This window comes from Hemibagrus wyckioides, linkage group LG19, assembly GCF_019097595.1.
Source record: "Hemibagrus wyckioides isolate EC202008001 linkage group LG19, SWU_Hwy_1.0, whole genome shotgun sequence".
In the NCBI taxonomy this organism is placed as follows: domain Eukaryota; kingdom Metazoa; phylum Chordata; class Actinopteri; order Siluriformes; family Bagridae; genus Hemibagrus; species Hemibagrus wyckioides.
In genome coordinates, this window is record NC_080728.1 from 1,677,626 (window position 1) to 1,696,183 (window position 18,558).

General features: G+C 39.5%; 1 protein-coding gene and 1 pseudogene across 5 annotated transcripts in view; one reads left to right on the forward strand and one right to left on the reverse strand.

Annotated features, from left to right (window-relative positions):
- The window catches only part of LOC131370169 (NACHT, LRR and PYD domains-containing protein 3-like), a 34,261-nt pseudogene extending 18,552 nt beyond the window's left edge, over positions 1–15,709 (reverse strand).
- LOC131370162 (NACHT, LRR and PYD domains-containing protein 12-like) overlaps positions 1–18,558 on the forward strand; it is a 404,348-nt gene that overhangs the window by 112,773 nt on the left and 273,017 nt on the right. The window lies entirely within an intron of this gene.

Sequence of the window (18,558 nt, forward strand, 5' to 3'; positions counted from 1 at the left end):
ACTATTAATGCTTTGTCTAAAGAAACAACAAGGTTTGTAGTAAAATCTCCAAATTCACTGAGGAATTCAGAGTATGGCCCTGGGGGTCTGTAAATAACAATTAGTGGAATTGACTCTGTGAACTTATTATTAGTACTTGCATACGTTAGGTTAGTATAAAGAACTTTGAATGTGTTGAACTGATGTCTGGGTTTTTGTGTGGCACTTAGCTTATTATCATGAATAACTGCGGCACCTCCTCCCCTGCCTGTTAGACGCGGTTGATGTATATAGCTATAGCCAGGCGGACAAGCTTCATTTAATGCTACGTACTCGTTTTGTTTAATCCATGTTTCTGTTAAACAAAGAACACTGAACTCCTGATCAGTAATCAGTTCATTAATTATAAGTGTTTTAGTTGACAGAGATCTTATATTTAACAGTCCTAGCTTCAGATCAAAGGTGCTGGCTGTGCATTCACTATCATCTAGTTTTATGTTAGTCAGGTTACTAAAACAAATTTTCTTATTGTTAAAACATTTTCGTTTGGTTCGGGGAACAGACACAGTCACAATGTTATGAACCCTGAGTGACGACTCTTTGCAGCCAGCAGACGGTCGGATTAACCTGCTTGTCTGCTCCCTGGCCCTGGCCCTGGATTGTCACCGATTAACTAGATCTGCTCTAAGACTATGTGCTATGCTGCAAGAAATGAGAGCAGCACCCTCCTGAGTGGGATGGACACCGTCCCGTCCTAACAGGCCAGCCTTGCCCTCAAAAGAGCTCCAATTGTCTATGAAGCCCACATTGTTTTTGGAGCACCACCTGGACATCCAGCAGTTCAGCGACCATAACCTGCTGTAAGCTACATTGCCACGCCGCATTGGGATGGAGCCAGAGCTTACTACAGCATCGGACATCGCCTTCGCTAATTTACACACCTCTACAACATTACTCTTAGTAACCTCAGACTAACAAAGGCGTATATCATTAGCTCCTACATGGAAAACTATCTTGGAGAACCTGTGCTTGCTGAGGACCCTAAGATTACCTGCAATGTCCGGCACCCTGGCTCCCGGAATACACCTGTGCTGCAGGAGCCCCTAAAGGCCTAGCTAATTTCACATGCCTTAAAATTGAGTCTCCTATAACCAGAGCTCTTTCAGGTTTCTCAGCAGGTTCTTCACTGAGGAGAGCAAACCTGTTGGTCATGCGAAGTGGAGAGGAGTGGTGCTCCCGTGGGCAAGCCTTAGTGTTGCGCGACTATGCCGCCGAGTTGTTACCCATTCGCCCCGCTGTGAGGGCTCTAATGCTGGAGTTGGGGGGTTACTAACTCCACCTAAGGCATCCAGACTTCCTCCTACAGACACTACACTGCTCTCACCATCACTCTCTAGAGTCTGGATGTGCACCTCTAAAGCTAATATCAGAGAGCTAACTAGTGTACACTTATCACAGGTAAAATTAACACTAATGATGGAGGAAGAATTGCTGAACATCCTGCAGCTCACACACTGAACCAGCTGAAAGTTAGTCATACTGAATGATCACGTACCTCCGACTGCTGAGTAAAAACCGGGGGGGAGGAGGGGGGCTTCACCCGATAGAAAAACAAAATAACAATTAACTGCGATATGCAAGTAAAGATTTAGCAAATGAAACCTGACAGTAAGAAATTTAGGTGAAAGAGAAAAAGAAACAGACGATATAAACTTTGAATGAAAAACGCCAACACAGGCAAGAACTCGCGGTAAGCGCTTCAAACACAGGAAGTGGCACACCTTTTGTATTGTCACACCTTGAAGGTCTGCCCACTCAAGGCCTTTAAAACTGTAACGCAAGTTTCTTTTCACTGGACTTGGTGACTACTTTACCACAGCAGTGTGTTCCACTTTCCAATAAAACATTCCTGCTAAACTCCAACTGTTGGAATTTAGTTTCCAAATTCTTTTTTTGAGACCACTTCCATTTCACTGCTGCTTTTAAACCCTGCAGCTCACACAGTGCATTTAGTTTGTGTCTCAGGTGTAGCTTGCGTGACTGGCTAAAATGTGTTAGAAAATTTCACGGTAATGTCAGACAAATTGCAGTCACATCAAAGTCTGTGAAAAATCAAAAGTGTCCTGTGAAAAGAATCTCCTCAGGAAAAATCTTTCTCCTTAGGACATTGATGATGAACCTAAAACTTCTGCTTCACTTTGTCAGATAAATTACATAGATTAGCCTAGATTTAAAATAGCAATACTCTGCCTAGAAGTAGTGGTTATCTATCAAATAACAAATACCTATCAAATATCTATCAAAAATATTTAGCTACTGATTAATAGTTAGCTTTTGATTAATGCAAATATATCAAATATATAGCCTTTATAATAATCAGGCTTTTGAGCTTTTGATTAATGCAAATGTATTACCTTTATAATAATCATGCAGAACTAGTGCTGAAATTGTGGGGATTTTTTGGTGCTGAGAAGTGTGAAAGTGAGGGGATTTTCAGGGCCCAGAATAGGCACCCAGACGAGAGAAGACAGACATACGCTAGCCATAACAGCATCTTATCGGCATAATCAGCATCGCATAGTAGCAATGAAGAGGGATAGTGGTAAGATTTACTTAGAAATAGAAGCATGGTTAAGTAAGAAATAGGAGCACATCTAATCTTAGAGATAGAAGCGCATCTAACTAAGATGACACAGCTTAGTTAGATGGTCAAGGTACGTGCACATCATTGTCACATCAACATCATGTACCCGAAAGGTTGCGGTCAAATGAAGGAAACGTGCCCTTCTAGGTAGAATGTCCAAGTAAGTCTGAAATTACAGGGAACATTGAGAAAAGGAACATTGACTTCAACAAGGGGAGGACGATCTCAATTAAGGGGCGGAATCGGGACAAATAAGAAAATATAGTAAGTATGTAAATTAAGGAAGGAGGGATTAAAGTAGCCATACATTGAATATAATGTGAAATTGCTGGAAATATTTAAATTTGGATAAGAAGAGGGGAATTTTGGGGGTTTTTTTGAGACCAGCTGCTCTCCTCAGAAATGCATGTGATTGACTGCATGGCTGAATAAAGAAACCTGCTTCTTCTCATCTGCTGACTGAGATCTCCTTCATTTCAGCTAAGTATTTGATAGTTTATTGAGTTCATTGGGTACGATTATTGAAATAATAGAAATAGGCACAATTAAAGATTCCACCCTGTGATATGTCCACTCAGATGGGACTCTGAGTTCCGACAACTTTCATTATTAGAGAATGTGTCCTACTGAGAAGAAGGTCATGTGATTCGCAAGCATGCAAACAGATGATCTTACTTCAGTTTTTCTAGTTTACAGTGAGGATTCTCCAGTACATCAGAAAGTCTCCTCACTCCTGAGACTCCTAGATTATTCTCAGACAGATTCAGTTCTCTCAGGTGTGAGGGGTTTGATCTCAGAGCTGAAGTCAGAGCAGCACAGCCTTCATCTGAGATACCACAACAACAAAACCTGTAGAGAGACGCAATGAAACATTCTGCATCAATACATATTTATTATGTAAGGTATAATTAACAATGACCAAAACACTATTGGCAGATATTGAACAGTGGGTGGGCAGGGTAAAACAGAAACTTAACAGGTTTAAAAAGAAACTCAATAGCCAGCAGTCACTCAAAAGATCTTACATCTTACAAAGTTGTTTTTTTACTCTATGATGTTAAATAGTGAGGGGAACTCTAACTAATGATATTAAGACAAAATATGTTTGTGAAAAAACTAAGAAATTACACAAATTGCCTTATCTGAAATTTCTTTTCAATCTATTAGGAAGTCATTATAACTGTCTGAATATTGTCTGGGTTTGGTGATATTTAATAGTCAGAATGGACCATTGCCCCATCATATATTTAATGAAAAGATCATTCACACATTAAATTAGAGTTTTCCACTGTAAAGAGGTAAAGCAGGCCTACTCTAATTCCTGTGATTAAATATGACGTGTACAGACACAGCCATCATTTTGTTCAGTGTTTATATTCAAGTTTGACTTTGTTTTGGCATTGCCCCATGCACTCCACAACCAACTGCACTTCTGTTCTTCAGCTCTCCATAGCTGAGAGATGAGTCCAATCTCCACTCTGACAGTGTGCTCCAGTGCTGACACAAACAAACAAATTTTATCTTTTTATCCTTTGATTACAGTGTACGAGTTTCAGGGGGAAACATGGTGTGGTTTATGTTTCATAGAAAATTGTAACTATTATTGAAATAGTCTGATACACGGCTACACACCACACAGAAATGTTACTGAGCAATGTTACTCAATGCATCTTCTATAAGCAGTAGCTCCTACAGAGTGAGAACTGGGTTTATGAATAATGGTAACAATTATAACAAAGATTATTTGGGTGGGCCAGGACTCCAAATGACTAATCTATTTGTTGTGCATGTTGTACTGTTAAAGAAAATTTCAGATGAAAAACAACACTCTGAACAACTGCTGCTTTAGTGAGTTATTGTGAGTCTCAGAGAGATGATCTTACCTCAGTGTCTCCACTTTACACTGAGGGTTTTCCAGTACAGCAGAAAGAACTTTAAAAAATGCAAAAGACACATATTGAGTTTAACTATCTTTAATTTTGACATTTTAAACCTTAAACATTTTAAACACAAAAATTTGTCCAGTTTTTGAACAGTAAAACTTCTTTAAATATCCAAAATATAAATAAACAAAACAAAACAAGCATTGAGTTACACATTCACATCAATTAAATTCACATTATAAAATTAGGACATAAACCTGCCAGCAATAAGATATTAAGCAGCAGAATTTGTTGAAATATCAAAATTATAAATATTAAACAAACCACAAATGTTACTGTTTGATGCAGAGGTATAATGCAGAAGAACAGGAAAACTGTTAACTTGTTAACTTAAAGTTGTTTGTACAAACATGTTTCTTATTCACTTTTCCAAAATTTAGAATTGGAATGCAAAAATGTCAGCATGTCCACATACGCTGGGTTAAGGCTGGCTCTACGTAACCTGAAGCTCAGGTTATGCTCAGGTGGTGTTGAGGTGCCTGGGATACACAAGTAGGATTTAGCTAATTTGGCCAAGGTGGGGTATTTATCTTTATTATCTCTCCACAAATGCAAAGGATTTTCTTCCTTGGCTAGGGGCCTCTCAACAAAGTAAGCCAGGACTTCATTTCTTATTTGAGTGTTGAGGTCCTCCTCAGCTTTCTCCTCTCTGCTCTCTTCCTCACTGCTGCCTACAGACTCAAGGAGTGAGTCAAGCAAAGATGTTGAAGATCTAACTTCTGTTCTTATGGCTGAGGTGGTTGTTTTCTGCTGCTGCTCCATCTCCTTTCTTGCTGCAAGTGCTTCAATTTGCACTTTAGCCTGCACAGTTATAATTTGCTCAGGTGACAGAAATTTCAGTCTTCTGAACCTTGGGTCCAGAGCAGAGGAGAGAATCACAGGATTATCTACCTGTTCAAAGAGTTGCTTCCATCTGTTTTGAAGCTGCTCAACTGCTATGGCTTGGAAGGACTTCACTGGAGCTGAATAAAAGGCAGCACCTTGAGTGGACTTCAACAGCCCTTTCACAAGTGGAGGCAATGAGGAGACTGTTACATATTCCTGCTCGCTCATAAAAACAGTTGCACATTCAGTTTCAAATTAAGATAGCATTTGATGTATGGGTCAGATAGAGTAGCAGTTAAAGGCCACCTCTGCTCAATCAGTCTGTTAATTATGTAGAACGTACTGTTCCACCTGGTACTTACGTCCTGAACAAGCTTGTGCTTAGGTGTACCCATTTGTTTCTGTTTTACTTTGAGCTTATTGCAGACTTGCTCACTTTTTTAAGTGCTCCACAAGACATCTTGCTGTTCCAACAGCTCTTTCAATTACTGTGTTCTTTAAAGCAACATTAATCACCAACCTGCAAGGTGTGGCCAGTGCAGCGTATACTGGTCCACCCATGTTTCTCCTCTAGTAATACGATGGCAATAATTTTCTCAAAAGGGATTTCAAATTTGACTGCAACTTCTTCCAACCACTCTGCAATGTTGGTTGAGGTATGCCTGTCTTCGATTGGCATGGTGTTAAGGCAGGCAGACATCATCTTCCAGTCATTCCCAATGTAATGACATGTACAGTAATGCCAAGGTATGCTTCAGTGGCAACACTTGTCCATATGTCAGCAGTTAAAGCCATTCTGCTGTTGGTGGTGTTTATAGCAGACTTAACTTTTTCAGATGCCTCCTGGTACTTCCTCTGTTTTGTGAAGTGGGTCCTTGATGGAAGAATGTATCCTGGGTTGAGGATGCTAATCATTTTTTGGAATCCTTCATCTTCCACCACTGACATTGGCCACCTGTCAGTAACCAACATATTCAGGATGGCATCAGTTATAGTGGCTGCTTATTGAGGAGGGCATGGAGGTTTCCCCTTTGAACAAATTCAAAGTTGTTTCAGAAATTCAGAGTTGTTTCTTTCTGAAAGAAGCAGCATGAGTATGCAAAGTGAAGCAATTTGTGTAAATCAATATTTTCATTGTTTTTAATGATAACTGCAGATGGAAAGTTGACAACCATGCTTTGAAAAAATCTATATAAAATATAATGCAACATTGTTTTGACAATTTTTGTTTAAAATAATTACACAGACATTTTGTTCAGTTGTGAAGATATGCAGCAAGCTAACAGGTTTGATTAAAAAGAAAGGAAAATATATTGTGCACAAATACATAAGCATTCGCTGAAAACCACAACAGTTACTAAAATATTTAATATTTTACTGCTGCTATTATTTGCTGCTTTTAGATTTAGTGTTTGACTTTGCACCATTATAATTTGAGCTATTCTATGGTAGCGTCGTCACTATGATGAGGGTGGGGCAGGGGCGGACTTAACCAATAAGTGAGGTAAGTAGCCGCCCGACCAATACCAAGAAGCCATACAAATCATACAGTACTTATTACTTTTCTATCATATATTGTAATGGTCTGTCTATAACCATTAAGATATTGTTATTACATCTTTTCAAATGTGAGCCCCCCATGGTTCATGAATAGTGGAACATTCTTATCGTACTGCACGTGCGAGGTGTGAGTGGTTCAAAGACACTGTCAGATGAGAGTAGAGCAGAGGTAGATTTAAATAGAGCGCGCAAGATTGTACACATTTGGAACAAATTTAGAAATAAACAATGAAATGCAGCTACCCCAGTGGAGCTGAAAAAGGAGAAAAAAAGAGAATATAAAAAAGAATGTGGCTAAACTCCCCAAAGTCACTAATTTTTTCTCATAAACTTCCACAGTTAGTGCTGCTCCCGCCGAAGCTGCAGCATCCCCTCTCCCATGTCCACCAGACACAGAGATGGCAAGTTTAGTCTCAGCACTGGGTAATGATGACAGTGTGCTGGGCTCGGTCAGTGTGGCCAGCGAACACGAACAGCACACAGACACGAATAGCACACAAGGAGTTTTAATGAGTGATGATCCTCCTTTCTGGTCGAAACACCTGTCAGATAATGAGGGCTCTGAGCTTATTAAGAGAGGGCCTGTTCAAATAAAAGAAAATTTCCCAGTGAACAGTGACGGCTGGCGATTCACAGACAGAAATTATTTAATTAATATGAAAAATGGTGAAAAGATTAGCCAATTGTGGTTAGTCTACAGTGTGAAAAATTACAGTGCTGTGTGTTTTTGTTGTCGCATCTTTGGTAACTGGTCCAATATGTTTGGTGGTGAAGAGTATAATAATTGGAGAAATTTGTCTTCCCAGTTAAAAATGCATGAAAGGTCTTTGGACCACAAGAAACACATGGATTGTTGGCACAGCTTGTCAAAAAGGCTAAAAACAGCCATTGATCAGGTTAGTCAGAAGTTGCTGTCTCTGGAAGTAATACATTGGAAGGTAGTCTTTAGACGTTTGTTTGCAATTCTCAGTCATCTGGCAGAATGTAATCTTGTCTTCTTTGGCCATTCTGACAGGCTGTTTGAAACTGGCAATGGAAATTTCCTTGGGCAAATTGAATTAATGTCTCAGTTTGACCCCGTAATGCGGGAACACCTGCGGAGAATACAAGCCAATGAGTTAAGTGACAGCTATCTCAGTAACCACATTCAAAATGAGCTCATAAACATTCTGGCAAAAAGTACTGTAGATGCCATTGTTGAGAGAGTTCAGAAATCCAAATACTTCTCAGTCATCATGGACTCCACACCAGATCTTAGTTATCAAGAGCAACTGTCAGTGGTGTTAAGAATTGTAAATTGTGAGACATCAAAAGGCATTTCCATTCATGAGCATTTTGTTGGCTTTCTCAATGTAGTGGATACCACTGGTAAGGCCTTTTGTGAGTCATTTCTAGGTCATCTTGATGCATTAGGTTTGGATATTTCCAACTGCCATGGACAGTCCTATGATAATGGAAGTAACATGCAGGGATTGTGTGTTTTGTGACAGTGTTCAAAAAGAGTACTTGAAATTAACAACAAGGGTCTTTATGTTCCTTGTGGAAGTCATACCCTGAACTTTGTTGTAGCAGATGCAGCAAAATCATCTGTGAAGTCAATCAGCTTTTTTGGGCTACTGCAGAGCCTCTACAACCTATTTAGCTCTTCAGTATACAGATGGGACATTCTCAGAGAACATGTGAAAGACCTCACAGTGAAAGGATGGTGAACAACTAGATGGGAGTGTAGGGTTGACAGTGTTAAAGCAGTGCAGTACCAGCTTCTTGAGATGGTGAAAGCTTTGGCCGCTCTAATAGAATATGCTACACTAAAATGCGATGCAGATGTTGTTTCTACAGCTGGAAGAGATGCAAAGAGATGTAGATGTGGCCTTTCATTTTAAGCACCATTGTACGGTACAATGTGCTGTACTAGATCAATAGAGTGAGCAAGGTTCTGCAGAGCCCTACAGTCTCGATTGAGACACTAAGAAGAGGAACAACAGGAGTGAGAGAATTTCTACAGACATATTGGATTCAGGGCCTGACTGCTGCCAAAACTGATGCCAGGGAAAAGCTTGAGGTGGGCATGAACTGGCCAGAAGTGAGTCAGAGAAAAGCATCAAGACAATTTCACTATGAAGGAAGACAGCAAACTGTGTCAACCCCAGAGGAACAGTTTGAAAGGGAATTTTTCCTGCCACTTGTAGACACAGCTTTGGTCACAATAGAGGAGAGGTTCTCTCACATGGAAAGCTGTATGGATTTCTTTACTCACATGACAATATGAGAATCACAGTTCAGGAAGAGAAACTGGATGAGTGTTGCCAAAGACTGGAGCAAACTATGCATGACATTGATGCTGAAGATCTAAAGATGGAAGTAAAGACTGCCATCAGTGCTTTCGCCATGTATGCATCACCATATGAGATGTTTTATCACATTTATAAAGAAAACATCCTTGACATGTATCCTAATCTGAGCGTAGCCCTAAGACTGCTTCTTACTCTACTATTGACAGTAGCTTCAGGGTAGAGAAGCTTTTCTTCCCTGAAGCTGATTAAAACCTATCTGAGAACATCTATGTCACAGGAGAGGCTTTCTTCACTAGCTGTTCTCTTCATTGAACATGAGGTCAGGAAGACACTGGACACAGAATCTCTTATAACAAGATTTGCAGAGGCAAAAGTGTGCAGGGTCAAAATTAGATGAATATTTTTGGACAGTGTCAGAAATGAGAGTGAATGGTCTGTAGAATGTAAATAACATATTTAATTGCAAATGAAATGTAAAGTATAAAATTCAATTTATTATAAAGTACAAAAGTTTAGTTTATATAAATTCAGTCAATCAACATTAACAGTCAGTATTTCATATTAGAGAATGCAATTGTTTTTTTGTTTTTTCTTAATCTATACATTGTGTTTTATGTATTTTAGTTCAAATGTGGTGCTATACTGTTTTGATACTACAGCAGCTTCTTTAATCAGTTTTGTGGGCTTGGTGAAATGGAATTTTGGGTAAGTCCCTGTAAATGTAATCACAAATATTCACAAATATACTGTATATAGTTTGTTTAATTGTGAATTCAGTTTAATTAATTTTGCATTGAGAAAATACAACAGTTCCAAGTTACAGAAATTTTGATGCATTAATATTAAAATTTAATAATAAATATGGTTAATTCATTGTAAATAATTAGTTTGTGTATTTAGTTTATCTGTGAATTTATTGTATTTAATTGTACATTAAGAAAATAAAAGTTCCACTTTAAAGATATTTTTAACATGCAGTTTTTTTACAAAAAAAAAAAAAATACACTATATTGCCAAAAGTATTCGCTCACCTGCCTTGACCCGCATATGAACTTAAGTGACATCCCATTCCTAATCCATAGGGTTCAATATGACGTCGGTCCACCCTTTGCAGCTATAACAGCTTCAACTCTTCTGGGAAGGCTGTCCACAAGGTTTAGGAGTGTGTTTATGGGAATTTTTGACCATTCTTCCAGAAGCGCATTTGTGAGGTCACACACTGATGTTGGACGAGAAGGCCTGGCTCTCAGTCTCCGCTCTAATTCATCCCAAAGGTGTTCTATCGGGTTGAGGTCAGGACTCTGTGCAGGCCAGTCAAGTTCATCCACACCAGACTCTGTCATCCATGTCTTTATGGACCTTGCTTTGGTCACTGGTGCACAGTCATGTTGGAAGAGGAAGGGGCCAGCTCCAAACTGTTCCCACAAAGTTGAGAGCATGGAATTGTCCAAAATGTCTTGGTATGCTGAAGCATTCAGAGTTCCTTTCACTGGAACTAAGGGGCCAAGCCCAGCTCCTGAAAAACAACCCCACACCATAATCCCACCTCCACCAAACTTTACACTTGGCACAATGCAGTCAGACAAGTACCGGTCTCCTGGCAACCGCCAAACCCAGACCCGTCCATCAGATTGCCAGATGGAGAAGCGCGATTCGTCACTCCAGAGAACGCGTCTCCACTGCTCTAGAGTCCAGTGGCGGCGTGCTTTACACCACTGCATCCGACGCTTTGCATTGCACTTGGTGATGTATGGCTTGGATGCAGCTGCTTGGCCATGGAAACCCATTCCATGAAGCTCTCTGCGCACTGTTCTTGAGCTAATCTGAAGGCCACATGAAGTTTGGAGGTCTGTAGCGACTGACTCTGCAGAAAGTTGGCGACCTCTTCGCACTATGCGCCTCAGCATCCGCTGACCCCGCTCCGTCAGTTTACGTGGCCTACCACTTCGTGGCTGAGTTGCTGTCGTTCCCAAACACTTCCACGTTCTTATAATACAGCTGACAGTTGACTGTGGAATATTTAGGAGTGAGGAAATTTCACGACTGGATTTGTTGCACAGGTGGCATCCTATCACAGTTCCACGCTGGAATTCACTTAGCTCCTGAGAGCGACCCATTCTTTCACAAATGTTTGTAAAAACAGTCTGCATGCCTAGGTGCTTGATTTTATACACCTGTGGCCATGGAAGTGATTGGAACACCTGATTCTGATTATTTGGATGGGTGAGCGAATACTTTTGGCAATATAGTGTATATAGAGAAAGAGAGTGTGTTGAGTTCAAAGGCCCCATACCTGGAATCACTTAGCACCCCCAAGTCACTAAGTCTGCCCCTGGAGCGAGGTGATCACCTGATGCTTGCGAGTCGTGGCAGAACAGATCTAGTGCGACTGTCCCGGAGTTAGCAGACAAACATTTTACACAATTGCACTTAATTAAACTATACCATTTTCACATGATGAGGATATACAGCTCACCGTGCTGTTTCAACTTCATCTGTGACTCACCAGTGTGTTTTCTTTTCCTGTGCTCATGCATCACTATGGTACTTCCACACCACACAAGCTCAGCTTTGCATAACTTGCAGGTTACAGTCTTCTTTGTTGTGTTTAATATAAAATGCTTCCATGCCTTAGTTGACTTGGGACACACATTTTTTCCTGAGCCCGGTTGATCTGTACTCTCCGTCATTTCACAAACGGCTGTGTTATCTTGCCGTCACACTCCCCCATAATATGAGCAGCCCCAACTATTCGATAATGGCAATCGTTGACAACGAATTTCATTATCAATTATTATAGATTTTATCAATTAGTTGTTGCAGCTCTACTAAATTGTTAGTTTTTCTTTACAAAATCAAAGCAGACAGTTTAATACATTTTAATGTATTATAGGATTTATTTTAATTGCTATTTATGTGTACTATTTAGTTTTTCTAATTTACATGCTTTTAGTTCATTGCTTGTGTATACAGCTTTTGCTCTATTGGTTTTAAAATGTTGTTTAGTAAACCTCAACCAACATAATGAAGTATTAAATCTGTTCATTCTTGCATGTATAATAATATGATTGGAATAGGTGAGGATACAAAAAGTTGTATCTTAGGGCCCCCAAATGTTCAGACATGGTCCTTAACATTCCTCCTCATAATTTACAGCGATGACACAGTGGCTGGGTATAGAGATTTCTATATTTGAGTACTAGAGAAACCTTCTCCTGATTGAGTGTCTTGGAGGTATATGCACAAATTGTAAAAACAGTTATGGTGGATGTTTGGTAGGAGGGGAAAGGGGGGAAGAAAGGAATGGGGACAGGAGAAAAAGTTTAGATAAGAGAGGAATGGGGGCTGTGCTCACTAGATAATGGTAATGTTAATTATCAGTCAGTATTCACATAAATAATTGTGAAAGATGGAATAATTTAAACTAGAGCTACTTTGAGTTACTGTTATACAATGACATGCAAACACAAAATTAAAACAAAATATGCATTTTACTTACATTGCTTTTCTGGATGATGTAATCACAGGCATCATCTTCAGAACAACATTTTCTTTGATCTTATCTGTACTGAAATATTTACTCAGGTCAAATTCTTCCAGCTCCTGTGCTGAGGTCAGTAACACAAACACCAGAGCAGACCACTGTGAAGAAGAGAATTCACTTTGTTTTCCAGATTTCAGGTAGTGTTGTATTTCCTCCACTAGAGAATCATCACCCAGTTCATTCAGACAGTGGAACAGAATGATGGATTTCTCTGTAGGAAGATCTTCACTGATCTTCTTCTTAATGTACTGAACTGTATCCTCTGTGCTCTGGGAGATATGCCCTCTCTGTGTTACAAAAGTATGTAAGAGTTTCTTATTGGACTTCAGTGAGAAACCTAGAAGAAAGCGAAGGAAAAGATCCAGATGTCCAGTCTGACTTTCTAAAGTCAGATCTACAGCACTCTTGTGTAAATTTAAGATTTTACTTCTCTCTGTGATTTGAAGCCCTGATACTGATCAAGAACATTTCTCTTCTCCTTCATGAAGGTCAGGTGCACATACAGAGCTGCGAGATGCTCCTGAATGGTCAGATGAACAAAGCAGTACACTTTACTCTGGTGAAGCCCAAACTCCTCTCTGAAGATCTGTGTACACACACCTGAGTACACTGCTGCTTCTCTCACATCAATGCCACACTCTCTCAGGTCTTCCTCATAGAAGATCAGGTTCCCTTTCTTCAACTGCTGAAAAGCCAGTTGTCCCAGTTTAAGAAGCATTTCATCACTCTCCTGCTTCTTGGAGTATTTTTCTCTTATGATGTTTGTCTGAATGATGAGGAAGTGTGTGTACATTTGAGTCAGAGTCTTGGGGATCTCTCCACTCTCTGCTTCACCCAACATTCTCTCTAGAACAGTGGCTGAAATCCAGCAGAAGACTGGGATGTGGCACATGATGTAGAGACTTCTTAATGACTTCAGGTGTGTGATGATATTATTGGCCAGGCTCTGGTCACTGATTCTCTTCCTGAAGTACTCCTCCTTCTGTGGGTCACTGAACCCTCGTACCTCTGTGACTCGATGCACACACTCAGAGGGGATTTGATCAGCTGCTGCAGGTCGGGAGGTGATCCAGATGAGAGCAGAGGGAAGCAGATTCCCTTTGATCAGGTTTATCAGCAGCTCCTGCACTGATGCTGATTCAGTTACATCACACACTCTCACTGTGTTCTGGAAATCTAGAGGAAAACGACACTCGTCCAATCCGTCAAAAATGAACAGAACCTTTTCCAAACTGGACATTTCTGTTTCTTTAGTTTCCTTAAAACAGATATGAAGGAGCTCCATCAGACTCAGTTTCTGGTCCTTCATCAAATTCAGTTCTCTGAAAGGAAGTGGAAATATGAGGTGGACGTCCTGATTTGCTTTCCCTTCAGCCCAGTCCAGAATGAACTTCTGCACAGAGACTGTTTTTCCGATGCCAGCGACTCCCTTTGTCAGCACAGTTCTGATGGGTTTGTCTTGTTCAGATAAAGGCTTAAAGATGTCATTGCATTTGATTGGTGTTTCCTCTGTTGTTGTTCTCCTGGACGCTGCCTCCATCTCTCTCACCTCATGTTCATTATTGACTTTTCCACTGTCTCCCTCTGTGATGTAGAGCTCTGTGTAGATCTCATTCAGGAGGGTTTGGGTTCCCAGGTTTATTATCACTCCATTCAAACACTGAAACTTCTTCATCAGATTTAATCTGAACTTTTTCTGGACTTCATTTACAGCAGCAGATTCTGGGTGGTTCCTGTGATATGGTGCAGCAGGAAGATGTGGTGAGACATGGGCTTCAATTATTAGACTTTTTTCTGACTGGTTACCACAGATAGTTCTTTATGATGTTCTCACTATATGTTTGTCTTCATCTACTGTATGTTTTCTATAATCTAATCACTCTGTAGTTAATAACAGCAGAGAGGTTTATAATATGTTGTCACAGTCGTGTTATTATTTTTTTTATCTTACCCTGTATCTGTGATCTTCATTTCTGTTCTGTCTCCTGTCTTCTGTAGAACACTGTGAACCAAAATTGTTGATGATCACTTCAGCATTAATTTAATTATTTAAGTATTAAATGCCATCTGACTAAGGAACATTATGAAACTGGACAAAATCTCTGTTTCTATTTTAACACTACTTATTCTAGGTTTATACAGTTTTTTAGAAATCTTGTCAGAAAGGTTCACAGGTATAAAATCCCTAACTATAGCCAGTATAATACTACAGCCTGGATGTGACACCAGTCCATCACACATAGGGACAATTTATGTTCACAAATCCACCTACTAGCATGTGTTTGGGAGGTGGGAGGAAACTGGAGAACCTGAAGGAAACCTAGATTTTCATCAAAATAACATTTATTCAATAATAAAAAACATATTTCTGTTAGTCTGCAGATACTTTCGTTATCTTTCTGTATGACTTCTGAAATTTTCATTCAGTGCTTTTCTCTGTCTCAGTATTAAGTCTCAGATTAAAGTATTAAGTCTGTGCTATAATGTCAGGTACATGATTTATGATTGTCATTCCCTGTGCCCATATATTAGATCCTGTTTCCTTTTGTATTTTGACACTTATGCCATGCTTACAGACATGAATTTCACTGCATTACAAAACAACATGTCAAACAAAGTGGAATTTATTTTGAAGAAAGGTACCACAAGCACACCTTTCAAGCATAACATTTTCTCCGCAAAAATAGACTGAGTGATGAACAATTTTAAACACTTAATAGAGGCTACTTTAAGATCAGTTATAGTGTTTTAGCATATATTTTGCCATCCTGTTTATCTAGTTAAATTTCTCTTTAAGTGTGACTTTAGCAGTGATATTAACAGTGAGGAGATGTTACCTGTGTAGAAGTGAGGAGTCTCCATCTTTAAAATTCTGAGGAGGATCCATAGACTGATCACTCTTCATGGAGATACAGCTGGGTGCTGGTGATTCTGATCTCTTTCCCTGGAGTTTACTGCACAACATTATAGACAGTCTTTATTCATCAGTATATACTCTTTATTGTTAATTTTTATGCTCAGTGGTGACTGGCAATTTTTCATTACTAGTAAAGCCTTTCCTAAAGTTATTCCTTTCATATTTAATCATTAAATACACTATATGACCACTAAATTTAAATTTTAATATGTAGTGTCGTAGTTTCCCTGGCTCCCTTTAGAATGAACTGCATCCCGTTAGAATTAACTGGAACACTGACTGCACCCCAAACCTCACCATTCAACATCATTGATGTCACTAATGCTCTTGTAGCTGAATGAATACAAATCCCCACAGCCACAATCCAACATCTAGTGGAAAGCATTCCAAAAGAGTGTTTAGTTATAAACAATTCATGTCTACCAGGACATGGCATATACTGCCCAGCTAATCCAGGAGTGTCAGCTGTGATCTGAATGTATTAATCTTTTTTCTTTTTCACTTATTAAACATATTCTAACAATTTATACCAAACTATTACATAAACTTAAACATAAAATTAGAATAGGCTGTTTCTGGGATAAAGGAAACTAAGAATAGAATAGAATAGAATAGAATAGAATAGAATAGAATAGAATAGAATAGAATAGAATAGAATAGAATGCCTTTAATTAATTGCCTAATATTTCACTGAGGTAGTAGTGATATTGCACTAGAAAATATGTAAGTACTGTATATGCACTATTACATGAAACAGTTACTCTACTGATTTAAATGAATGCATTCCTTAGGAAAGTTTAACTTGTTTCCCCCTTTTATTTAGAGAACTATAGATAAATGTGCAAACCCTTGCTCTCACACACACTCACACATTTCTGCATGAAAGCTACTAGCCAAAGAGCTACACTACAATCACAGAGATATCAGGGTGATTGCCGGTAAAGTAGCCTGCTGGGGGGGTTTTCTGCAGTAAGAAGAAAAGTAGATCTGTATTTTAAAGATCCTCTATTATTGCCATGTAGGTGATTGTGCCTTAAAATGATCACTCAGATTTTATTCATGTTCTCATTTTGAAAGTAAATCCTGTTTATGCCACTGCCCACATCCACCATGTTTCCAAATTGTTTTAAATGCAAGCATGACTTACAGCATTTAAGGCAGTGATTTCAAGCAGTGTTTCAGCACAGAGATGTGCGAGTGCTGTAAAGTGGTGGTTTCTGTGCTTCAGTAAGATTTATAGAAAGTGTAAATGTAGAGCAGTAGATACTGAAGGCTGTTTTATTATTTTTTCAGGTTCCAGAGCAAAATGAAGCAGGGCAGCAAGCTGTATTTGGATCACAGGCCTTGATATTGACATATGATCTAAATAATGTACTTGATAATGGTGGAATATGTCTTTAAACGACAAAGGTCATGACATGGGTGTTAGGCAGGTGTGTGGTAAATTTGGGGGCTTATCCAGACCCAGAACTTCTCTAAATCTAAAGTGTGTGTACACAGAAAAAATGGTATGAAATTTGTTTGTCTAATCCTCTCTTCAAATGAAACAGTTACTTGTTATGAGTTTGTATTAATTGTGAGTATTCTGAAATAACAGACCTACAGCAGCCCAAAAAGTATTCGGAGACTTAAGCCACTCTTACAAACTTACAAATTTTATGATGCTACATGCACACACTTTTTAAATAAAAAGTTTCCCAAAAAATAGGTTTACATAAGACTAAAAATCTTGTAGACACTCAATAGTTACTTCATTGTATTGTTTAATATTTAGTTTGCCATCTTGTGTATCTAGTTACATTTCCCTTTAAGTGTGACTGTAACAGTAACATTAACAGTGAGGAGACTTTACCTGTGTAGATGTGAGGAGTCTCCACCTTTAAAAACCGGAGGATGAAGCATAGACACATCACTCTTCATGGAGATACAGCTGGGTGATGGTGATTCTGATCTCTTTTGCTGGAGTTTACTGTACAACATTATACACAATCCTTTACTCATCTATATACATTCTTTACTTTTTTTTTTAACTCACCAAGTGCAATGCAAAGCGTCGGATGCAGTGGTGTAAAGCACGCCGCCACTGGACTCTAGAGCAGTGGAGACGCGTTCTCTGGAGTGACGAATCACGCTTCTCCATCTGGCAATCTGATGGATGAGTCTGGGTTTGGCGGTTGCCAGGAGAACAGTACTTGTCTGACTGCATTGTGCCAAGTGTAAAGTTTGGTGGAGGTGGGATTATGGTGTGGGGTTGTTTTTCAGGAGCTGGGCTTGGCCCCTTAGTTCCAGTGAAAGGAACTCTGAATGCTTCAGCATAGCAAGACATTTTGGACAATTCCATGCTCTCAACTTTGTGGGAACAGTTTGGAGCTGGCCCCTTCCTCTTCCAACATGACTGTGCACCAATGTCCATAAAGACATGGATGACAGAGTCTGGTGTGGAGGAACTTGACTGGCCTGCACAGAGTCCTGACCTCAACCTGATAGAACACCTTTGGGATGAATTAGAGCGGAGACTGAGAGCCAGGCCTTCTCGTCCAACATCAGTGTGTGACCTCACAAATGCGCTTCTGGAAGAATGGTCAAAAATTCCCATAAACACACTCCTAAACCTTGTGGACAGCCTTCCCAGAAGAGTTGAAGCTGTTATAGCTGCAAAGGGTGGACCGACGTCATATTGAACCCTATGGATTAGGAATGGGATGTCACTTAAGTTCATATGTGAGCCAAGGCAGGTGAGTGAATACTTTTGGCAATATAGTGTAGGTAGGTAGGTAGGTAGGTAGATAGATAGATAGATAGATAGATAGATAGATAGATAGATGTTAACAGCACCACTCATATAAACATTG